The 26,538-nt window shown below is 49.0% G+C and overlaps 1 protein-coding gene across 1 annotated transcript in view; it reads left to right on the forward strand.

Moving 5' to 3' along the window:
* The window catches only part of LOC144889630 (E3 ubiquitin-protein ligase Midline-1-like), a 353,901-nt gene that overhangs the window by 302,409 nt on the left and 24,954 nt on the right, over positions 1-26,538 (forward strand). The gene's annotated exons all lie outside the window — the stretch shown is intronic.

Here is a 26,538-nt window from a genome sequence, read left to right on the forward strand (position 1 = left end):
ACCTTCCTTTTCAATCTCATTAAAATCTGTCTACCATAACACACTGCACCCTCCTCCACATGTATGCACCAACCAGAATCCTCCTCCACACCTCTGACTCTGACTTACCATCCCCGATTGCTGTTCCCCTTCCAGATACTCAAACCTATTTCCTTGTATGATCTCCTTCCCCTTCAACCTGATATTCATTTTTTTCTCTGCTGTCCAACCCACATCACCTCCATCTTCTCCATGCTCATTTTCAGCCCATGTTTCTCAAAAGCCTCCTTCCACTCCCCCATACTTCCTGCATCTCCTGCCCACACTCCACCTCAACAGTGAGATCATCCTCAAACAATATCCTCCCCAGAATATCTTTCATGTTTACCTTTCTACTTTCCAGCTTCATCACCATGATAAACATGACTGAGCTGAGAGCACTTCCTTGCCTCAAACCAAAGTTCACATTGAACTCCAACATCCGAGGACCAACCAAAACTCTTCTCTTTGTTCCGTCACTCCCATCTTCTGCTTCTTCCATCACAGAAGCAGAACTTCTGCTTCCGTCACTCCCATCCATCTCAGCATCTCAGTGTCAACATCACCATGTCTCTCAGGTTAAAGGCCTTCTCCAGATCCACAAATCCCAATGACATTTCACCTTGCACCTCCAACCACTTCTCCGCCAGCTGTCTCAGCGTGAACATCCCTTCTGTCATTCCCCTACCCTTTCTGAACCCCTGCTGCTCTTCTCTGATCTCCTTCTTCACACTTCCTTTTCCTCCTGTCCAGAACCCTCTCCATGACTATCATGACATGACGAAGGAATGTAATGCCCCTGTACTTCCCCAGATCTTGAACACCCCATACCCTTTCATATCGGCACAATTAACCCCATCCTTCACTCCTCCGGAATTGACCCATCTCTCATACATACATTCAATAAACTCTTTTTTCACCTGACTCCAACTTCTCCTGCTGCAATTACCATTTGTCTACATACATCAATGGAGTCCAGCAGCTAAGATAAATATAGCATAACAATTGTGCATTTTGTGAGGAAAGCACCAAATTTGGCACACTAGTAGACTATCATATTATGAAAAGATCTGGATATTGGGCCATCTCAGATTCAGAGATTTGATTTTTGCAAGATTTGCAGATTTTGCAGATTTGCAAGCTCAGATTGCACCGCCAGGGACGGCCGACTCCTTCCTGCGAGCTGCCCACATCACCTGCACAAGAAGAGCTCATCAAATCACTGCAGCGGCACTGCACATCCTGCAACACCGTGCGTATGAACTGTATGACATATGCTGATGATGCAGAAGACCTGCCTGAGTTCGAAAACTGGTGTCACCAGAGAGGAGAAGACATTCCCAACTTTCAGTACTGGGCAACTGTGCTGGAACTGGAGATGATGGTACTGATCTACGTGCGTTCTCTGCGGCAGGCTTCATTCACGATGTACCTTGATGCCCTGACGGAACTGGTCCCATGGTACCATGTCTTAGACCACACACACGATGCCAGGTGGGTCCCTGTTCTCCTGAGGGACATGGTTGCACTCCCAATGAAGCACCCAGATGTAGCCAGAGAATTCAGGGCTGGCAACTTCACTGTATAGAAGACGAAGAAGGTGTTCTCTTCGATCCCAATCAACCAGGCGCATGAACAGAATAACGCCTGCATCAAAGGAGATGGTGGAGCAGTCGGCCTCACTGACAACCCAAGTGCCCTGCGGCGTTGGATGATTGCCGGACCAGAAGTTGCCAGGGCCATAGAAGAGTTCCAAGATGGCCATCAACACTAGGGGAGGCGAGAGGACACACGTCATCACGACCAGACACCAAGTGTGCAGACCTCTTTCGCCAAGGATGTCCGCGCCCTTGTCAGCATCATAGAAGAGCTTGGCAACCCCTTTGAGGAAGAGAGCATGGATCTGGTTGTCCTTGACACAAAGGAAATTGCAGCTCCTGCTGCAGTTGAGACTGTCAGGAATGTGAAGAAGATTGGCCAAGAGCAGTTCCAGGCTTTCACCAGAGAATGCCTGGTGGAAAGGACCAAGTCAATTGATGATGCAATTCGTCAGAACAAGCTGAAGGTGTCATTTTGGAAAATGGCTGCCACAGCCATCAGGGGCTGCACTTGAGATGGCCCAATATCCAAATCTGTTCAGAATATGATAGTCTACTAGTGTGCCAAATTTGGTGCTTTCCTCACACAATGCACAATTGTTATGCTAAGTTGCCCCACTAATGCATAGCGCCCTTCCCTTTTTCGTCCTCTTCAATGCGTCGGCATTTCCATCCGCATTTCATCTTCCTTGATCTTCACTTTTCCTTCCACATGACTCTGCAGTTGCAGCTCGCTGTTGCTTCCTTCCCGATTCAGCAGCTCGTTGAAATTTCCTTCACACACTTTCAACCGTGCACCCCTCTCTGTCACTGGCCTTCCGCCCCCCCCCCCATCCTTAAATCACCACCCCTCCCTTCATATCTTTGCTATCCTCATTCCTGTCATGAGTCAATTTATGGAGAAACTTCCTCCCTCCATCCTCTTCAAACTTGTTGTACACTTCCTCTTTCATATCATTCCTTGCCTTATCTACATATTTTCTTGCTGTTTCTTCTTCTGCCCATACAGGTGCAGCACCCCACATCAAGCTGTCTCCCTCTATCATTGATCTTCAATGACCTCTTCCAAACTTGCTTATTTTCACCAACTGGCTTCGCTACTTCCTCTGTCCACCATACCTGATATATATCCATCGACAATGCACCCTTTCCTTGCATCCTTCCACACAACACTTCTGCAATTCCCTTAAATGCCTCTCTGGTGGAAAATCAAGATATTTGTTGACATGCGATGTTGTATTAAAAGTCACTTACCAGACGTGGGTCGTAATCCGTCATCCTGAGAGCGGAGGGTGCAGAAATCACTGAACCTGATTCCACAGAAACCAGGAACATTTTCCAGCTGCACATTTTGGGATCCGAAAATCTTTTCACAGAAATTGGAAAGTTCCCGAATAACATTCTCCAAGTTGATGAAAATACTTCCCAAAAGAGAAGAACCTGCAATCTGGACATCTTGTGGGTTCGAAAAAGAATTCATAAATTTACAGAAGTCAGCATACATTGCAAATTGTAATTTCTCCTTGGCGAGAGAGAGGAGCTCGGTCCACAATGGATCCGACTCAGTACAAGCTCGAATAACCTTCTGATTCTCAATTCCAAGCTTATCGATCACTGCTTGGGCTGTTTCTGCTCTCAGGCCTTGGGACTTAAGCCATTCCAAGAAGCTCTCCATTTCACCGATGACCTGCCAAGGATACAATGCTTATGTTAATCACAGAAAAGTTACATATGTTATTTTCTTCCCTCAATTTGGAACGTTTTGCGAGTTATCTTAACCAATTTCATAACATACCCAGCTAAACGGTAAACTTATCCAGCTTGATCACCACATTTAGACTCACAGTATACGTAAGAGACAGCCACACTCACCTTTGAGCTGTGAAGCATGGTCACAAATAAATGATTTGCTCGTACCTTATCCTGATGAGCCCAAAATAAGGCGGTAAGCTGCATCGGCCACTCTAATTCCATGTATTTGTGACCAAAAATCTGTCTTCAAAGACCTGAACAGCACATGGATGCGATCCGAGTTTGAAGATGTGTTGACATAATTTACGCATATGACATCAGCTTCACGTCGCATTCAGCGTCCGAATTGATCCTCTTGTTTAATACACACGTATACATGAAACCTGTTTTTATTTTCCTCTCACTGCAATTGTCTCACACACCTGCACCAAGAAGTCTCTATTTTCTTGGAAGTTAAACTTTTCAGGTTCAACATGCATGATCCTGTCATCTCAGCAACTTACAGTTGTATGTAACTGTCTGCAGCCAGGGATTAAATAAAATATAATAAAAATAATAATGACTAGAACTGCCACTTTAAAACTGCTGGCAGTGATGACCGGTTTACTCGCACCCACTTTTGATACAACCCCACTTTTGATACAACCCCACTTTTGATACAACCCCACTTTTGATACAACCCCACTTTTCATACAACCCCACTTTTCATACAACCCTACTTTTCATACAACCCCACTTTCATTGGACATGCTTTGACACAACCCCCTTGGATACAACCCCGACACATACACACACACACACACACACACACACACACACACACACACACACACACACACATCCCCCCTACCCCCTCCCACACCCACACCCCTACCCCCACACGCACACCCCTCCAAACACACACACACACCCACACACCCACACACACACATCCCCCCCACCCCACATACACACACATCCCTCCCCCCACACACACACACACATCCCCCCCCTACACACACACACACACACACACACCCCTACCCCCACACACACACCAACCCCCCCCCCCCCACCTACACACACACCAACCCCCCCCCCCCCACCTACACACACACATCCCTCCACCCCCACACACACACATCCCCCCCTACACACACACACACATGCACACACACCCCACCCCCAACACACACACACATATATCCACACACACACACACAAACACACAAACACGTGCACACCATTCCCCCCACACGCACACACATATCCAGACAAACGCACATCCCCCTCCCCCCACCCCCCCAATACACATCCCCCACACACATCCCCCGACACACAACCCCCCCCCCCCCACACACACACACCACACACATCCCCCCTACCCCCCACACACACACACACAAACACACATCCCCCCACCCCAACCCCCAACACACACACACACACCACACACACACACACACACACACACACACACACACACACACACACACACACACACACATCCCCCCCACCCTAACACACACACAAACACACGCATACATCCCCCCACCCCCAACACACACAAACACACACACACACACACACACACACACACACACACACACACACACACACATCCCCCCACCCCTAACACAAACACACGCACACATCCCTCCAACGCCCCCCCCCAACCCTAACACACATGCACACACACAAACACCCCCACACCGCTCCCCCACATGCACACACCTCCACACATACACACACACACACACACACACACACACCCCACCTCAACACATACACACACACACACACACACACACACAAACACCCCCACACCCCTCCCCCCACACGCACACCCCTCCACACAAACACACACATTCCCCCACCCCATCCATTTAAAAAAATATTTTCCTTTAATTAACGATATCTGCCACCCGTGGAAGAACGTCATGCCGTGGCATGACGTCATCCGTGGCCCGTGCCGTATGTCAGCGGAAGAACGAAGTATCCCGTCGATCGAACTTGGTCAAATTTTTCATGATTGTCACCAAATTTGTTGTGGTATTTTGTTAACTCATCCAAGGCAATACGACCATCGAAATCCGATTTGAAATCAGAGCCAAATTGACACCGTAAGGTGTGCCTGCACGTGTGGATATTTTACCTGTGGAAGAATCACTTTGGAAATGCGACCCATTTAAAATGTTAGATTTTGAATAACTTCGTCATTTTAAATCGCATTTCCACAAAATAAAGGTCACCATTGCTTGCAGATACCTCTCTTTCTCCTTAAAGTTGAAGACAGGATGAACTTCAGAAGCGAGAAATAAGCCGAGGCGGCGGAGAGTTTTACAATGTTATTTTCCAATGTAAATGACAATATCGTGTAGTTTTACGAAAATTCATCAGAATTTGCCCAGATTTGTTGCATTCGAATGTTAACACCCTCTAGCGACTGTCAAATCCGAAGACAATTTAATTTCGAGCTACCCTTAGCTCGTGAGGTGGTTATGTCACATAGCCAGGTCAAAAAAAAGTGTTGTGGTTCTTCTTTTTCAGGCAATAACAACTTCTAGTTTCCAGACCGTACATCTAATCATCTTGAGATTTTGCACACTTCTTAATCTTCATGACTTCTACTACAGTATGAAGTTTCACGTCGATCAATAAAGCGATTCAACAGATATCCATTAAAAAAAAAATCGTTTAATTAATGATATCTGCCAAACCACGTGACCTATCGCAAATTCTAAAATGACATTTTAGTAGACTGACATGCTGAACAGATCTGTGAATTTTCTCCTCGATTGGATCAAAAATGAGGGAGGAGCTAGGTTTTAAAGGTTCATGTTTAAAAACGTCATAACTCTGAAACCATGTGTCGGATGACGTCATGCTCACTGACTGTTTTGTTCGTCATGGGTATGCGATGCTGCTTGCAATGTTTGGCCTCGATCCGTTCAGGCGTTTTGGAGAAAATAGGATTTTAGTGTTTTTCACTCAAAACAATATGGCGGCCGAACCACGTGACCTGTGACGTCATCATTAGCATTAAAAAAATTTAGGAGCCTAGCCGATCATTTGATGAAAATTTCCTGTCAATCCGACCAGCGGTTGCTGAGAACATTAATTATGAAGTTTTCGGAGGTGCAAAATAGGGCGGAAGAATAATAATAATAAGAAAAACTCTAGCAGTAATAATAGGTTACTCTCCATTTCATGGAGAGTAAACCTAATAAGAAAAACTCCAGCAGTAATAATAGGTTTCTCTCCATTTCTCTCCATTTCAATTTTCGGGGGAGAAAAATTGTGTTTGACGAATTCTAACCTCTTAACGTTAGCATTTATGATACTAGGGCGTGCCCGTACGTGGGTGCAAAAAAACATACGTGCAAACAACAACAAAAAAAAACTTTGAAACCACGTGGCAGTAACGATCACAGAACCCCCCCCCCCCCCTCTATTTACATGAAATGGTTTGGTCCATTCGCAAAGCCAAAGCGAACGGCTTGCGAGTACGGTGACCATACCTTGGGAACCACTTGTCCGATTAATTTCAAACCTTGAAAAGGCACATCCTCGGGTCCCCAGCAATATACCTGGCAAGTTTCAAGTATATCGGACCCATGGTTGTCGAGAAACAGCGGTCACAGACAAACACACACACACACACACACAGACACACACACATACACACAGAGATTACTGGAATTATAGATAGATACTCAATAAACATGTTTTTTGTTCCCATTGCAGAGTTCTTTAGAATGAGCCATTCCTCAAATTTTTCCATTGAGCCGTTTCGGAGATACAGAGGGGCAAAGTTGAAGGTGTTTTACAAGATGGCGCCCATACCACGTGACCTATGATGTCATCATTAGCATTACAAAATTCTACGAGCCTAGCCGATCATTTGATGAAAATTTCCTGTCAATCCGACCAGCGGTTGCTGAGAACATTAATTATGAAGTTTTCGGAGGTGCAAAATAGGGCAGAAGAATCTATCTATAATTCCAGTAATCTCTGTGTGTGTGTGTGTGTGTTTGTCTGTGACCGCTGTTTCTCGACAACCACGGGTCCGATCTAATTGAAACTTGCCAGATATATTGCTGGGGACCCGAGGATGTGCCTTTTCAAGGTTTGAAATTAATCGGACAAGTGGTTCCCAACGTATGGTCACCGTACTCGCAAGCCGTTCGCTTTGGCTTTGCGAATGGACCAAACCATTTCATGTAAATAGAGGGGGGGGGGGGGTTCTACCGTACTCGCAAGCCGTTCGCTTTGGCTTTGTGAATGGACCAAACCATTTCATGTAAATAGAGGGGGGGGGGGGGGTTCTGTGGTCGTTACTGCCACGTGGTTTCAAAGTTTTTTGTTGTTGTTGTTGTTTGCACGCATGTTTTTTTGCACCCACGTACGGGCACGGCCTAGTAATAATAATAAGAAGAAGCGAAAAACTCTAGCAGTAATAATAGGTTTCTCTCCATTTCATGGAGAGTAAACCTAATAAGAAAAACTCTAGCAGTAATAATAGGTTTCTCTCCATTTCATGGAGAGTAAACCTAATAATAACAACAACTTTATTTGGTTCCTTATTCAAGACATTTAAACCTAAAACATAGAGTGCTATTTAAATCAGTGGGATACTGGGTTTGCTTCTGAGCACCAATCAGATCAATCCGAGGTGGGATGGGTGAGAGGCCGACTCACAGAATAACATTCAAATTTGCTTTCAGTTTATTCCTGGTCTTTCATTTTGTGCCAGTCACAAGTGAAAACCCTGACTCACCCAGGTATGTGGTGCTGAAAGGTAACAGTAACTTAATTGCCCGCTCTGACTGATTCCCCTGCCACTGTAAATCAAACTTAATAAAGTCGGGGTCATATTTTCTGACGAGGTGTTTCACCTCCTTTTAGCGACTCCTGATTGCAAAACCGGTTTGCAGAGTGTTTAGCTTTGTCGGCTCATTGTATTTGGTATACCTGCCCAGAATCCAGATGATCCCTGTTGTATCCTTGAGAAGCACATATACCGAGTATTCCAGTCTATTATTCCAGTATTCCTGTCAAAGTACTTCTCATTGTATGTTTATTGCATATATTTATGACAAATTAATTGCGGAAATATTTTTCCTCATGGGGAGTTGATCATCCATATGAAATTTCGCATTGATCCATTCTGCAGTTTTGGAGAAAAAAAAAGTTGAATGTTTTCCTCAACTCAGACCAAGAAATGGTCTCCCATCTCCACTGCCTCTGACATCAATTCTTCCTGGCAATTCTTCCAAAGCAAACTGATCTCTCTCATGCACAGATTTATCCCATCTCGCCTTCAGTTGTCTTACCCTTCCTCCCGTCCATGGTACACTGAATCTTGTGGTGAGGCAGTTGCCCTGAAACAACTTGCCTTTGCCTCTTGGAAGGCTACTCCAACTGAAGGAAATCTCAGTTCCTTCCACCAAGCTCGGAACAAGTGTGTGTCTACCCTCAGGAGTGCCAGGAAGCACTTATCTCTCCTCACTCAAGAATGAACTCTCAAAACTGTCTCCTTCCTCCAAATCCTGGTGGCGTCTGGTCAAATCCGTTTCTGGTGTTTGTTCCCCCTCCATCCCCTCCCTTACCTCAAATGGCCACACAGTTGACATCGCACGTGACAAAGCCGAATGCCTCAACTCTGTGTTTGCCTCAAAATCCTTAGTCCCAAACCCATCTCTCTCTGTTCCCACCTTTCCCAGTCGAACCAAACTGGTCCTGGAATCTGTGACCTTCTCTCCTGACAAGGTGGAGGAGTTTTTGTCAAACCTCGACTCTGATTCTGCAACTGGACCAGATGGCATCAGCCCACGGGTCCTAAAATCCTGCTCTGCTGCTCTATCTCACGCTCTCTCTGTTCTTTTCATCCTATCTATTGCTCAAGGTCATCTGCCAGCATCCTGGAAATCAGCAAACATTACCGCTTTACACAAAAAAGGTGCAAAAACAGATCCTTGCAACTACAGACCAATCAGCCTGCTCCCAATTATCAGCAAAGTCATGGAATCCATCATTGCTTCGGATATGAAATCTTTCCTCTTCTCCAATGGCTTGATCTCTGATCATCAATTTGGTTTCAGACCAGGTCACTCTACTCTGGACATGCTGCTTCTGCTGTCTCAACAATGGATGGAGGTCCTCAATGCCAAACAGGAAATCAGAGCTGTCTCCGTTGACATATCACGTGCCTTCGATACGGTCTGGCACCCAGCTCTGCTCACCAAACTCTCCTCCTATGGTATCCATGGAAATCTCCATGCATGGCTTGCGGACTTCCTCTCTGGTCGTAGTCAACGTGTGGCCCTGAATGGATTTCTCTCATCTCCCCTTCCCGTTCAGGCTGGAGTTCCCCAAGGCAGTGTGCTGGGCCCTGTGCTTTTTCTGGTCTTTATCAATGATCTCTCCGACTCTCTGGGAAATCCTCTGTATCTCTTTGCTGATGACTCCACTCTCTGCCGCTCCATTCCTCTTCCCTCGGATCGGCAGTCTGCAGCCTCCTCACTCTCTGAAGACCTGGACAAAATCACAGACTGGTCAAACATGTGGAGCATGTCTTTCAATCCTGACAAATCTCACACTCTTACTATGTCTCTCCGAAAAGATCGACTGGACAACCCTCCCATCTACTCTCTCAACAATCCTCTCCAAGAAGTTCTGTCGCTCAAGCTTTTGGGTCTCACCATCTGCCATGATCTTTCTTGGGAAAACCACATTTCCAAGCTGGCCTCCAAAGCCAGTCGCTGACTGGGCATCCTCCGTCGTGCGAAGTCCTTCCTAGGCACACCTGAGCTCCTCACCACATACAAGGCTTTCATCCGCAGCTCAATGGAATACTGTTCTCCCCTATGGGCTGGTGCTCCTGCCTCACACCTGGCTCGGCTTCACGCTGTTGAATCCAAAGCTTTCAGAATCATTGGAATCTCCCGCGATGAAGCTATCTCTGAGGGCCTTTCACTCACTCACCGCAGGCAGGTAGGTGGTCTTTCTGTCTTCTACCGACTCCTCTCCGGCCTTGCTCCCCCAGCTCTCTCTGTGCTCTGTCCCCCAAATATTCCTACAGGTCGCACAAGATCTGCCAGCCACCCTCTGATGGTTAAACTGCCGAAATCTCGGCTCTCTGCTCACCTTCACTCTTTCATTCCTCTTTTCTCCCGCCTCTGGAACAAACTCCCACACTCACTTCAATCACACTCCTCCCTCCAGGTCTTCAAAACAGCTGTTCACCACCATCTCTTATCTTCCCCCATCCAAAACCTGGATCTTTTCTACCCCCACTAATTCACCCCAGATCCACCTTGTTTGAAATTCCAACTTCTTTCCTGGAAGTCTTGGCAGTGTCCATATGTTTTATACCTCTCCCACCCCCCCCCCCCTTCCCATGCCTTCCCCCCAAAGCCCTCTCCCTCCCACAGTTCTCTCGATGTCTCCATGTCTCTCGGTCCCTGCTCTCAAATGTTGTGTTTGTGTCCTTCCCCCTCTCTCCCCATCTTGTCTACCGCTCCCGATGTTATTTGTTTTGTGTGTCTGTTTGTCTTTCTGTGTGATTAATGTTCGCTCTTTCACGAGCCTCGATCTTGTATACCAAAAAAAAAAAACAAAAAAAAAAACTCCAAGATGGCCACCAAATTACATGACTGATGCCATCATAGTTCACAAATATATTTGCCACATCAGTAGTTAATCATATGCATGAAATTTTGCATTTATCTATTAAGAGGTATGTGCAATGATGATTGGAAAGCTCTTGGTGAACGTCATCTCGGGATATGCTCCGCAGGTTGGTCGGTGCGATGAAGAGAAGACCAAGTTCTGGTGTGCGATAGAGAAACTGATGGAAAACGTGAAAGATGAGGAAGTTGTTGTGGTAGGAGGAGACCCAAATGGACATGTGGGAAGGAGTATGGACGGTTTTGAGGGTGTTCAAGGGGGTTACGGATATGGTGTGAGAAATGGAGAAGGTGAAAGGATTTTGGAGTTTGCTGATGGAGATGAATTGTTGATTTGTAATACTCAGTTCCAGAAAGAGGACAATAAGCTTGATACATACACGTCAGGTGGGTCGACGCCAATCGTTGACTACCTGATGGTGCGTAGGCGAGATAGGGGCACCTCCGGGACAACAAGGTGATCCCCGGGGAGGAGGCTGTTTCACAGCACCACTTGGTTGTCTGCGACATAAGGGTGAAAGGTGTGAGGAGAGCTCGGCGGGTGAAGTACCAACCAAGAATGAAGGTGTGGAGGTTGAAAGAGGTGACAGTAAGGGAGGCATTAAAAGAGAGGCTGAGTAGGGTAGAGGATGATGTGATTGAGCATGAAAGTGGTTGGATGTCAATGAAAGATAGTCTGTTGGGAGCCGTTGGTGAGGTATGTGGATGGACCAAAGGACCACCGAGGCACTCGGAAAAGTGGTGGTGGGATGATGAAGTTGGAAAGAGAGTTGACTAGAAGAGGAAAAGTTCAAGGAGTGGCAGAAGGCGAAGGGCACGGGAGCAGAAAAAGCAGAGCATGAAAGTTATAAGGCAGCCAAGAAGGCTGCAAGGAAAGAGGTAGCAAAGGCGCAGGAGGCATGTCGGAAAATGTTCGGAGAATGCTTGGATTCGGAAGAGGGTCAGAGAGCGGTATTCAGGATTGCAAAGCAGATAGCGAAAGAGAGGTGTGATGTGATGGGGATGAGTTGCTTGAAGGATGAAGTGGGACAAATCGTTGTGGACCCAGATGGGATTAAAGGAAGATGGAAAAGATATATGGAAATGCTGTTGAATACAGAGAATGAATGGGATGGCAACATAGAGAGTAACCCAGTTTTCGCTTAGGACCGGCAGAGAAGATAACTGAGAAGGAAGTTGAGGAAGCGATAAAAGCAATGAAGAGTCGAAAAGCGGGAGGGCCGACGGGAGTTGTGGGAGATATGTTGAAGGCAGCAGTAAGTTGGGGTGTGAACAGAATGACAGAGATCTGTAATCTGGTGGTGAAAGAAGGCCGCATTCCAGTGGATTGGGAAATGAGTACCCTCGTCCTTCTATACAAGGGGAAAGGTGACCCTGTGGAGTGTGGCTCAAACCGAGCGATAAAGGTATTGGAGCATGGAATGAAGGTATTGGAAAGGGTGTTGGAGAGGAGGATAAGGAAGAAGGTGAAGATCGACGAAATGCAGTTTGGATTTATGCCAGGAAAAGGAATGACAGACACGCTCTTTATTGTGAGGCAGTTGCAGGAGAGGTATGTGGAGAAGAGGAAGAGGTTGTTTCTTGGGTTTGTTGATCTGGAGAAAGCATTCGATGGGGTTCCACGCAAAGTATTGACATGGGCATTGAGGAAGTTGGGAGTGGAAGAATGGTTGATCAGAGTGGTGATGGCAATGTACAAAAGAGCACGCACAGCTGTAAGGACGAAGGATGGGAACAGTGGTGAGTTTGAGGTGAAGGTGAGAGTGCATCAGGGGTCGGTACTAAGTCCACGACTATTTGAAGCTGTGATGGAGGTGCTGGCCCAGAATGTAAAGCAGGGTTTACTGTGGGAGTTGTTGTGTGCAGATGATCTGGTGTTGATTGCGGAAAGTATGGATAGACTGAAGGAAAAGATGAACAAGTGGAAGGAATGTATGGAGACAAAAGGTCTGAAGGTGAATATCGGAAAGACGAAGGTGATGGCAAGTTGTAAAGCATTTGGTGAAGTGGAAAGAACTGGGAAGTGGCCATGTGCTGTGTGCAGGAAGGGTGTTGGAGTGAACTCCATTCAATGTACAATGTGCGCTGAGTGGGTTCATCAAAAATGTCATGGTCTGAGAGGGTCATTAACCAGTGTGGCAGCTACATTCAAATGTAAGGTGTGCACAGAGGGAGCTGCAGATGGAGGAAATGTTGAGTTGGATCTTGGAGACGGTGTGAAACTGGAAGGTGTGAAAACATTTTGCTTCCTCGGAGACATGCTGAATGGAGAAGGTGGATCAGACTCGGCAACGGTTGCTCGAGTGAGATGTGCATGGAAGAGATTTCGGGAACTGAGTGACGTACTGATGAGGATGGGAGTGTCGTTGAAGCTGAAGGGAAAGGTGTATGCTGCATGTAGGGCTGTCAACCGATCCGAGACCAGGACGAATTCCCGGCGGTTTCGGCTTTCGAGACAGTCTCGGGACGGTCCCGAGATAAATTGACTGACGCAATTTCTCGGTAAAAAAATCCCGGTTAAAATTCCAACTTCTTGCAGATATTTTCCATAATAGAGGCATTTATTGAGCCTAGCTCACCTCCAACAGTCCGACTCTCATCAATCAGGTTGCACATCATGTGCAGGCCTCCGTGTTCCACCAATTAGGTTGCAGAACGTGCAGTCTCAACGCTCGTCACCTGTTGCTTGCTGCAGCATGCCCACCACAACATTGCCCAGGCCCAACATAAACAGCGACCTTGCGTAATGCCACGATTCCCACGAACAATAAAGGAGACATAATCACAGCGAAAACACAATTTCGTTGTGTGGCAGGAACTTCTGAAAATGTCTGCCGTCATCCTGGAGGGGCTTCCCAGGAATTCAGGTAACGCAGTCGGGTTGATCAAAGCATGGGCTCGGATAACTTGGGTGCCTTATCAGTCGACAATTGTTAAAACACGTGAATCTTCGATGAAAGGCGTTATTTAGCGTTATTAGTTTCAATTTCTGGAATAAGGGGTCGGTATATTCGATCCGTCCACCGAACGGCTATCAACGGGTTGAACAAAAAATTGTACATTCCGATTTGAGTTGAGGCATGCAACGCTGCGTCATTATAGCCCGCTTAACGGAACTATTAAAAAAAAAGTAACATGCACATGTGCGCAGCAGCAGGACACGGCACGGCAACTATTGAACTATCATGAATATCGAACGGTCGTACGTGTACGCGTGCGAGCTACGAGAATGCTTGACATGCCGGATCACAACTCACAAAATGATAATGAAACTCCAACCAGGACTCGAATATGCCTGGGCAGAAACATTTTCTCCCTTTCTCTGACATTCCGAGCAAGAAATTACACGACAATACAAACTGTAATGAGATAACCTGGTCCCGGTGAGATAATTCAACAAAACTTTCGTGGAAGATATACATGTTATTGTTATTAGGCTTCATCGGCGATTCACGATGAATGGGTTGCTAAACTTACGGGTAGTGGGACGTGCGTCAGGTCAGTGAGCACGCTATATTGAACGCTTAGCATTAGCGGTGGCCGATCATCTGCATGTAGGCGGTGTATTTTATTTCATCCCGGTAAATGGAAGCTAAGTCGGAATTTAAGTACTCAACATCAGAAATGAATTTTTTTCATTGTTGTTTATATATTGTAATGAAATTCCATTATTTCTGAAGCCTTATATATATATATATATATATTTTTTTTTTTTATGTATTACTTTGTCAGGAACCGAGCCGATCCGAGATCCCGTTATGAAAATTGAAAATTTATCGAGACTGTTCCGAGACGGGATTTTGAATCTAGCGAACAGCACTAGCTGCATGTGTGTGTTTTTTTTTTTGTTTTTTTTTGTATACAAGATCGAGGCTCGTGAAAGAGCGAACATTAATCACACAGAAAGACAAACCGACACAAAAACATATAACATCAGGAGCGGTCGACAAGATGGGGAGAGAGGGGGAAGGACACAAACACAACATTTGAGAGCAGGGACCGAGAGACTTGGAGACATCGAGAGATCTGAGAGAGGGCGAGGGCTTTGGGTGAGGGGGCATGGGAAGGGGGGGGGGGGTGGGAGAGGTATAAAACATATGGACACGGCCAGGACTTCCAGGAAAGAAGTTGGAATTTCAAACAAGGTGGATCTGGGGTGAATTAGTGGGGGTAGAAAAGATCAAGGTTTTGGATGGGGGAAGATAAGAGATGGTGGTGAACAGCTGTTTTAAAGACCTGGAGGGAGGCGTGGGATTGAAGGGAGTGAGGGAGTTTGTTCCAGAGGCGGGAGAAAAGAGGAATGAAAGAGTGAAGGTGAGCAGAGAGCCGAGATTTCGGCAGTTTAACCATCAGAGGGTTGCTGGCAGATCTTGTGCGACCTGTAGGAATATTTGGGGGACAGAGCACAGAGAGAGCTGGGGGTGCAAGGCCGGAGAGGAGTCGGTAGAAGACAGAAAGACCACCTACCTGCCTGCGGTGAGTGAGTGAAAGGCCCTCAGAGATGGCTTCATCGCAGGAGATTCCAATAATTCTGAAAGCTTTGGTTTCAACAGCGTGAAGCCGAGCTAGGTGTGAGGCAGGAGCACCGACCGGCCCATAGGGGAGAACAGTATTCCATTGAGCTGCGGATGAAAGCCTTGTATGTGGTGAGGAGCTCAGGCGTGCCGAGGAAGGACTTCGCACGATGGAGGATGCCCAGTCGGCGACTGGCTTTGGAGGCCAGCTTGGATATGTGGTTTTCCCAAGAAAGATCATGGCAGATAGTGAGACCCAAAAGCTTGAGCGACAGAACTTCTTGGAGAGGATTGTTGAGAAAGTAGATGGGAGGGTTTTCCAGTCGATCTTTTCGGAGAGACATCATAAGAGTGTGAGATTTGTCAGGATTGAAAGACATGTTCCACTTGTTTGACCAGTCTGTGATTTTGTCCAAGTCTTCAGAGAGTGAGGAGGCTGCAGACTGCCGATCTGAGGGAAGAGAAATGGAGCGGAAGAGAGTGGAGTCATCAGCAAAGAGATAGAGAGGATTTTCAAGAGAGTCAGAGAGATCATTGATGAAGACCAGAAAAAGCACAGGGCCCAGAACACTGCGTTGGGGAACTCCAGCCTGAACAGGAAGAGGAGATGAGAGAACCCCATTCAGGGCCACACGTTGACGATGACTAGAGAGGAAGTCAGCCAGCCATGCGTGGAGATTTCCATGGATACCAAAGGAGGAGAGTTTGGTGAGCAGAGCGGGGTGCCAGACCGTATCGAAGGCACGTGATATGTCGAGGGAGACAGCTCTAATTTCCTGTTTGGCATTGAGGACCTCCATCCATTGTTGAGACAGCAGAAGCAGCATGTCCAGAGTAGAGTGACCTGGTCTGAAACCAAATTGATGCTCAGAGATCAAGCCATTGGAGAAGAGGAAAGATTTCATATCCGAAGCAATGATGGATTCCATGACTTTGCTGATAATTGGGAGAAGGCTGATTGGTCTGTAGTTGCTAGGATCTGTTTTTGCACCTTTTTTGTGCAAAGCGGTGATGTTGGCTGATTTCCAAGCAGATGGCAGTTGACCTTGAGCAAAAGAGAGGGTGAAGAGAACAGAGAGAGGGTGAGATAGAGCGGCAGAGCAGGATTTTAGGACCCGTGGGCTGATGCCACCGGGTCCAGTTGCAGAATCAGAGTCGAGGGTTGACAGAAACTTTTCCACCTTGTCAGGAGGAAAGGACACGGAGTCCAGGAGCAGCTGGGTACGACTGGGTATGGTGGGTACAGAGAGGGATGGGTTTGGGACACAAGATTTAGAGGCAAACACAGAGTTGAGGCATTCAGCTTTTTCACGTGCGGAGTCAGCTGTGTAGCGGTTTGAGGTAAGGGAGGGGATGGAGGGGGAACAAACACCAGAAACAGATTTGACCAGATGCCACCAGGATTTGGAAGAGGGAGACAGATAAGAGAGTTCGGTCTTGAGAACGGAGAGATATTGTTTCCTGGCTCTCCTGAGGGTGGACACACACTTGTTTCGGACTTTGTGAATGGAAATGAGATTTCCTTCCATTGGATTTGCTTTCCAGGAGACGAAGGCAAGTTGTTTCTGGGCAACAGCCTCACCACAAGATTCCGTGTACCATGGACGGGAGGAAGGGTATGAAAACTGAAGACGAGATGGGATAAATCTGTGCATGAGGGAGAGCAATTTACTTTGGAAGAATTCCCAGGATGAGTTGATGTCAGAGGTGGTAGAGATGGGAGACCAGTCCAGATGATTGATGGCTGCTTGAAGACCGTGCCAGTTGGCCTGAGTGAAATGCCAGACTCGTCGACGCTGAGCAGGCTCCCTGAGAATGGTCAGAGAGATGTCCACTTTAACAAGGACATGATCAGATGATCCGATTGGTGCAGAAGAAGAGCAGCAAACATTTTTAGGGAAGTTAGTCATAACCAAGATGTGCGGAGTGTTATGTCTGATGTGCGGAGTGTTATGATTTATGGGAGTGAGACATGGGTAATGAACGTAGAGCAGCAACGAAGGCTGGAAAGGGTGGAAATGCGAATGGTTCCATGGATGTGTGGAGTGTCGTTGAGAGAGAGGAAGACAAAGGATGAATAGCGAAAGATGATGGGAATAGAGCCTGTGTTTGATGCTGTGAAGAAGAACAGGTTGAGATGGTTTGGTCATGTGTTGAGGAAGGATGAAAGTGACTGGTTGAGAAGAGTGATGGAAATGAATGTAAAAGGAAGTAGAGAACAGTGAAGACCGAGAAAGACTTGGCTAAAGATGGTGGAAGAAGAAATGCGGGCAAGGGGGTTGACAAGGAGAGATGCAGAAAATAGGGCAAAATGGAGAAGATTGTCATGGGGACCGCAAGGCTGACCCCCATTCTTGCAGGGAAAATGGCCTTAAAATGCATGATTTTGTTGTTGTATTAAGCGGTACTCTGCAATATATTATTACTTGCGAAAATCATTTTTTTCGCAAGTATTAATATATTCCTGTGTCTTGCAAATAAGATCTTTCAAATATATTGGTTGGTCTTGTGCGTTATTCTGTCTGTCTGTCTGTCTGTCTGTCTGTCTGTATGTCAGTCGCCTGCAGGTCACAATTTTCAATCGATCTTCGCCAAACTTCACGAAATGGTAGAATTGGTCATAATCAAGATGCCTATTGTTTTTGGGTCAAAATGTCAATAGGTCAAAGGCAAAAGGTCACCAACTTTTAAATTTCTAAAATCCTCAATTTTCATCCAATTAACTTGAAATTTGAAGAGGATTTGCATATCTGGTCACTGAATTCAAACCCCAACTTGTTTTGACGTCTACATAGGCCAAACAATCAACGTAGGCCAGATTTTTTTAAATCCTTAATTTTCATCCGATTGACTTGAAATTTTAGGAGAATTTGCATATCTGGTCAATAAAGTCAACCACCAAGTATATTTGAGGTCTACCTCAGTCAAAAGGTCAACATCTGCCAAATTTCTAAAATCCTCAATTTTTATCTGATCGACTTGAAATTTTAAAAGGATTTGCATACCAGGTCACTGAATCCAACCACCAATTACTTTTGAGGTCATCATAGGCCAACAACCTATTTTAGGGATTTCGCAAGTATCATGCTATGCACGACATAGTTCTTGTGTAATTTTTTACTTGATTTCAAGATGGCAGTCAAACCATATGACTGATGACATAAGTTTGCAAATATTTTCCCCCCACTAGTATGTTCACATGTGTTTCAAGTTTTGTATGAATCTGATAGGCAGTTTCGCATTTTTTTAAAAAAGTTTTATTTTTAATCCAATAGGGCCACCAAATCACGTGACCCATGACATTTATTTTTTTTTCCACAAACTTTTATCCCCATACCGAGGTGATCATATTTTTTTAATTTCGCCTTTATCTGTTCAGCGGTTATGGAGATGTTTAAAGCTTATGACATAATAAGCAATGGCAATTACATAACTTCACCTACACAATGCAAGTCAAAACTGCAAAAACAAAATTCATGAAGCACCAAGCTAAATTAGTATCCACAATGAGTTAAAGTTTCGTGGAGCTAGCGAGAACAGTTTTGTCTGAATAATCTCCAGAAAATGTGTTACAAGAACAATAGGCTTCTAGTGGGAACCTCACAGGAATCCTGGTTAACCCGATACCATAACTGGCAACTTTGGTCAGCTTCACTATGTTAACAAATATAATTTCGTTCAAAAATTTTGGAGATTAGCAAAACTATACATTTTTGGAATATTCAGAGCATGAGGAATCCAAAAATTAATGTTGGCATTTGTGTGGACACCTTTGCGAAAATGACTCTCAGGACAGTGATGAAGATAGTCAGGTGCACGATGTTAACAAATATAATTTTGATCAAAATTTTGGGAGATAAGGAAACCTGTACATTTTTGGAATCACCAGAGCATGGAGAATCCGAACATCAATGTTGGCATTTGTACAGACACATGCATGGCCGCCATTTTGGATTTTCAAAATGGCCACCATAAAATACATATTTTGCACGATCTCTGATTCTAATCAACCTAGAAACTTGATTAAATATGCTAATCCTATGTTTTCTGGGTCAAGGAATCCAAAATAAAGGACTCAAAATAGAGCTCAGGATTATAGAAAAGCAACAAACAAAGGTAATTGAAAGCCATTGTCTTTATATTTGTGATATAACTGTATTACATATAATACATGATATTGCAAGTCCTGTGAAGTTATAGGTATGGGTTTATAAAGCAAGAAAGCAGCCTTCTTAGTATCAGATTGAACTACAAGTCCTATAGCTATACACAGAATCTACTAGGTCTATGCCGTTCAGGAATATGCTTTTACAGATCTTCATCACTGTCCTGAGTGTCATTTTCGCAAAGGTGTCTATGCAAATACCAACATTAATTTTTGGATTCCTCATGCTCTGAATATTCAAAAAATATCGTTTTGCTAATCTCCCAAAAAATTGAACGAAAAAACAGTGAACCTGACTACTTGGTACATCCAACAAAAAGAACCAATAACACCGTACAACTACGCAAAGTTATGTTATTGTAAAATAAAAATTCAGACAACTTATCATAATATTGTAGCGGTTACCGCTGGATGCACACAATCGCCTTGCACCGGCCAGAACACGGCCAGACGCGCCTCTCCCGGGCATGCCTGGACTCACTGTTCCCGGGCATGCCCGAACCTCCCGGGCACGCCCGGTCTCGTCTTTCCCGGGCATGCCCGCTCTCGCCTTTCCAGGGCTCGCCCAGAGCGTCCGGGTATGCCCGCTATCGCCTTTTCAGGGCTCGCCCAGAGCATCCGGGCATGCCCGCTATCGCCTTTCCAGGGCTCGCCCAGAGCGTCCGGGCATGCCCGCTCTCACCTTTCCAATGCTCGTCCAGAGCGCCCGGGCACGCCCAGCCTCGACTTTCCAGGCCGCAGCCAAACACGCCCGGGCAGGTCCAGACTCGCCTTTCCAAGGCTCGCCCTTGACACCCGGGCATGCCCGGTATAGCTTTTGCCGGGCAAACTTCCCGACATAAATGTGTATATATATTGCTGCCCGATAAACGGGCTTGTGAGAATACCTGAGCTGTTTTGTTTCAATAAAGCAACTCGGACGAATTCCGTCTTTGGTCGCGTCAATTCTTTCGACTCGCGTTGGAGCGCAGTTCCTTCATTGGTGACCTACCGACATGGACACGGCAGTGAGTCTTAAACTGCCTACATTCTGGGAGGCTCACGCGGCTGTTTGGTTCGCTCAGGCGGACTCTCAGTTCGCCCTGCGAGGCATCACCGCGGACGACACCCGCTTCCACCATGTTGTGGCGGCGCTCGGTTCCGCCACCGCGGCCCGCGCCTTGAGCCTCCTCGAGCACCCGCCGGCTGCTGACAAATACGATGCGCTGAAGACGCTCCTCCTCGACGCTTTCGCCCTCTCACCGGCAGCACGCGCACGGCGCCTGCTCGCTCTGCCAGAGCTCGGCGACACGCGCCCGTCCGAGCGCATGGACTATATGCTCTCGTTGCTCGGTGAGCACTCTCCAGATTTTCTGTTCCGCGAGCTGTTCCTTCGCCAGCTGCCTCACCCGGTACGCCTCGCCCTGGCTGTCACGTTGATCACGGATTCCCGCGCCCTCGCCAGGGAAGCCGATAAGATATCCTCGGCGGGCCAGCATATCGGCGCGGTTACCTGGAGCCCGCCGCCGTCCGAGGCGACGCCCACGACGCCCGAGCGCCCTGCGCGGTTGGAGGCCGAACTGCCGGTGCAACTGGCGGCCGCCACGCCACACCGCCCGCTTCCGACACGATGGCCGGGGCCTCCACCTGACCGGGCGTGGTGTTATTACCATGCCAGGTTCGGACACAAGGCTCGGACGTGCCGGCCCCCGTGCACTTTCGGCAGGTCGGGAAACGGCCGGGCCGGCGTTCATTCCCAGCCATGAGCGCCGGCCACTCGGGCAACTTGCTGTTTATTCAGGACAAACGTCTGGGCGGCATTTCCTGTGTGACACCGGCGCCCAACTGAGCGTCATACCCGCCTCCGAGCAGGACAGGCGGGACGCCGTTTGCGGCCCCTCTTTGGTCGCTGCTAATGGCTCGGCCATACGCACTTTCGGCCCACGCGTCGTCACCCTCTGCTTCGGCAGCCAGCGTTTTCAATGGACTTTTGTGACCGCCTGCGTCCCCATGGCTTTGCTGGGCGCCGACTTCCTCTGCGCGCACGGGCTGCTGATCGACGCCAAACGTCGTCGCCTTGTCAACGCCGAGACCTTCAGCTCCCTGGCGTGCACGATGAGCAGCTCCACGCCGACCGAACTGGCGTGCCCCCTCCCGGCAGCGAATGAGTTCGCTCGCCTGCTCGCGGAATTCCCGGCCCTCACGCGGCCGACGTTTTTGGCCGTCGTGGTGCGGCATGGGAACGAGCACAACATACCCACTACGGGCCCGCCAGTCTACGCCAGGGCCCGCCGCCTCGACCTGGCCAAGCTCGCCGTGGTGAAGGCCGAGTTCGACGCGTTGGAGCACCTCGGCATCGTGCGGCGCTCCGATAGCGCGTGGGCCTCGCCACTGCACATCGTGCCAAAGCCGGGCGTTGGGTGGCGCTCGTGTGGCGACTACCGCTGTCTCAACGACGCTACCACCCCCGACAGGTACCCTATCCCGCATATTCAGGACTTTTCCGCCCGTTTGGCGGGATGGGTCATCTTTTCGAAAATTGACCTGATACGGGGCTACCACCAGGTACATGTCCGGGCGGCCGACGTCCCGAAGCCGGCCATCATCACGCCATTCGGCCTGTTCGAATTTTTGCGGATGCCGTTTGGCCTAAAGAATGCGGCCCAGGCGTTCCAGCGCTTGATGGATGGCGTGCTGCGCGACCTGCCGTTTCTTTTCGTCTATCTGGATGATATCCTCGTCGCCAGCACGTCCTGCGCCGAGCACCTCCTCCACCTCCGAACACTGTTCGGTCGCCTCAGCGAGCACGGCTTAATTGTCAACCCGGTCAAATGCCACTTCGGCGCGACGACCGTTGACTTTTTGGGCCACCGCATCACCAAGACCGGGGCCGTGCTGCTGCCGACCAAGGTCGAGGCCATCACCACGTTCCCGCGTCCCCGTTCCATCAAGGCCCTCCAAGAGTTCCTCGGCATGGTGAATTTTTATCACCGATTCGTGCCCCGCGCTGCTCAGCTCATGCAGCCCCTTTACGAGGCCCTCCAGGGCAAGCCGGCCAAGCATGACATTGTTTCGTCCGCGGCCATGGACGCGGCCTTCGCCAGCACCAAACGGGCCCTCGCCGACGCAACGCTGCTGGCTCACCCGGTGCTCAACGCGCCCATTGCCCTCACTATGGACGCCTCCAACTACGCGGTGGGTGCCGTCCATGAGCAATGGGTGGACGGGGTTTGGCAGCCACTCGCTTTTTTCAGCCGGCAACTCCGGCCGAACGAGTTAAACTACAGCACGTTCGACCGTGAGCTGCTCGGGCTATTCCTGGCCATTCGCCATTTCCGACACCTCCTGGAGGGCCGCCCGTTCACGGCTTTCGTCGACCACAAGCCGTTGGTCTACGCAATGGCTAAGGTCATGGAGCCGTGGTCGGCCCGCCAGCAGCGCCACCTCTCCGCCGTGTCGGAGTTCACCACGGACATCCGGCACGTCGCCGGCAAAGACAACGCTGTGGCCGACTGTTTTTCTCGGGCCAGCGCGAACGCGGTCCACCTCGGCGTGGACTTCGTGCTCATGGCGGCCGACCAGACCACCGACGCCACGGTACAGACACTCCGTGCGGCGGACACGGGCCTCCGCCTGGCCGACATTCCCTTCGCGGGCACCGTCCTGCTCTGCGACGTCTCAGAGGGCCAGCCTCGCCCCATCGTGCCCGTTTCCTGGCAGTGCCGCATCTTCGCCTCCATCCACGGCCTTTCTCACCCGGGCCGGAAAGCTTCTCAGAAGCTGGTGTCGGCGCGTTTCGTCTGGCACAGCCTTCAACGAAACATCCGCGACTGGGCCAACGCCTGCACGGCCTGCCAGCGGGTCAAGGTCCACCGCCACACCCAGGCCCCGCTGGCACCTTTCGCCGTGCCTGAACGGCGTTTCGACCACGTCCACGTGGTCCTGGTGGGTCCCCTGCCCGTCTCGCGGGGGTTCACCCACCTGCTCACCATGGGGGACAGGACCACCAGGTGGCCGGAGGCCGTGCCCCTCACCTCCACCACCACGCCGACGTGGCGCAGGCGTTCATCGCCACCTGGGTCGCGCGCTTCGGCACACCAGCGGACATCTCGTCCGACCGCGGCCCACAGTTCACGTCTGAGCTTTGGGGCGCGGTCGCCCGTTCATTGGGGGTCACGCTGCACCGCACCACGGCCTACCACCCCCAAGCCAACGGGTTGTGCGAGCGGTTTCACCGCTCCATGAAGACCGCACTCATGGCCGGCCTTCAGGACGACGGTTGGGCCGACCGGCTGCCGTGGGTCCTTTTGGGCCTTCGCACGGCCCCCAAGGAAGACCTCCAGGCGTCCGCCGCCGAGCTCGTCTACGGCCAGCCGCTCCGCATCCCGGGCGAATTCGTGCCCGACGCTACCAGTCCCTGGTCCACTGCTCGCCAGCGCTCGGACCTCCAGGGAGCCGCCCGACGATTTGCCCCCATGCCGACGTCCCGCCACTGTGGCCCCCAGTCCTACGTCCCCCCGGCGCTTCACACAGCGGAGTACGTCTTTGTGCGTCATGACGCGCACCGGGGGCCACTCCAGCCGCCGTATGACGGGCCCCACCGGGTCCTGCGACGGGGCGACAAGTCTTTCATCGTCGACTTCGGCGGCCGGCCGGACCGGATTTCTGTGGACCGCCTCAAACCGGCGCACATGGACGTCGACCGACCACCATGGTTGGCCCTTCCTCCGTGGCGAGGCCGCCCCCCGTCCACAGTTCCCCCCGCTCGACCACCCACCACCACGTCGGACCCCTCCCCACGACCCTCCAGGGGTCGCTTCGGGTGGGTCATCCGGACCCCCCTTAAATTGACCCTGCCGGTGCAGGTCGATTCTGGTTGGCGTGTGTAGCGGTTACCGCTGGATGCACACAATCGCCTTGCACCGGCCAGAACACGGCCAGACGCGCCTCTCCCGGGCATGCCTGGACTCACTGTTCCCGGGCACGCCCAAACCTCCCGGGCACGCCCGGTCTCGTCTTTCCCGGGCATGCCCGCTCTCGCCTTTCCAGGGCTCGCCCAGAGCGTCCGGGCATGCCTGCTATCGCCTTTTCAGGGCTCGCCCAGAGCGTCCGGGCATGCCCGCTGTCGCCTTTCCAGGGCTCGCCCAGAGCGTCCGGGCATGCCCGCTCTCGCCTTTCCAATGCTCGTCCAGAGCGCCCGGGCACGCCCAGCCTCGACTTGCCAGGCCGCAGCCAAACACGCCCGGGCAGGTCCAGACTCGCCTTTCCAAGGCTCGCCCTTGACACCCGGGCATGCCCGGTATAGCTTTTGCCGGGCAAACTTCCCGACATAAATGTGTATATATATTGCTGCCCGATAAACGGGCTTATGAGAATACCTGAGCTGTTTTGTTTCAATAAAGCAACTCGGCCGAATTCCGTCTTTGGTCGCGTCAATTCTTTCGACTCGCGTTGGAGCGCAGGTCCTTCAGGGTGAAGTTAGTATTGGTAAAAAATCAGGTTTAGTGGAATAATGAATAACTCATTGAATGCATACAACTGCAACAATAATCACATTAAAATTCAATAGTTGCTATTGTCAATACAAATCAATGTTGTTTACCAAATGCACATTATATTATTATATTGTACAATGACAAAAGATGGTTCATTAGGAAATGGAATAACCCGTGAATTCGGCGGAACGTTGCGGTTTTAAAATCAGAAACAAACTCCCCGAGGATGATGATGCACCCAAACTTCCCGACAATGATGATGCACCCAAACTTCCCGAGGATGATGATGCACCCAAACTTCCCGACAATGATGATGCACCCAAACTTCCCGAGGATGATGATGCACCCAAACTTCCCGAGGATGATAATGCACCCAAACTTCCCGAGGATGATGATGTAACCAAATGACCCAAACGGTGATGAAAAGCGAAACATAGCTCAACTAGAACAGCACTCGGTGGAGGGCACACCTGCACCAGGTGAACGGTTTCTGTTTTGTTAGATCGGACACAAATATCTCGGATCTGGATCCCACTTGAACCAAAACCGAATCGCTTGTTCTTGTCTCTTCCCCAACTCATGAACCAAGTTTTGTAAAAATCCGTCCACAAGTTTCTCACATCTCGTGCTATATATCGGTTTTTGTCCGATCTCTCAATGGTGAGGAATCTTTTTAAAATGCTCAGATCCAGAAACGGATCCAGATCTTCACCAAAGTCAAATCATTTCTTCATTTCTTTCAGAATAACACACAAGATCAACCAAAATAGTTGAAAAATCTTCGATTTGGCAAGAACGAAAAAGTTTCTAATGAACACACCAATGAAAGTTCTGGGGTGTATTCATGACTAATCAGCTGTTCCTATTCCTCGTACATGTAGTCCTCGACCCCCCCTCAGGAGACAAGCGTAGGAATCCCCCTTCCCCCTGAAAACCCCCAAATCAAATTTGCTATTTGATTTGATCCGTTAATTCACCCCAGAACCACTTTTTTTTTGAAATCCCGACTTCTTTCTTTCCTGGAAGTTCTCGCAGTGTCCATGTGTTTTTGACCTTTCCCACCCCCTCCCCCGCCTTCCCATTCCTCCTCCCCCAAGGCCTCTCCCTCCCACAGATCTTCCGTTGTCCCTGTTCTCTGTTATTGTACTTGTGTGCTTCCCCTCTCTCTCTCCCCATCTTGTCTCCCGCCTCCTTTATTGTATGTTTTGTGTGTCCATTTGTCTTTTTTTGTGATTGATGTTAGCTCTTTCACGAGCTTCGATCTTGAAAAAAAAACAAAAAAAAAACTATTGGTGATAATATCGGCCTCCGATGGGCCCAAACCGTTGGGTCCTAATAATCCTATTA

This window comes from Myxine glutinosa, chromosome 1 (assembly GCF_964187855.1).
Source record: "Myxine glutinosa chromosome 1, kmMyxGlut1.1, whole genome shotgun sequence".
Taxonomy (NCBI): domain Eukaryota; kingdom Metazoa; phylum Chordata; class Myxini; order Myxiniformes; family Myxinidae; genus Myxine; species Myxine glutinosa.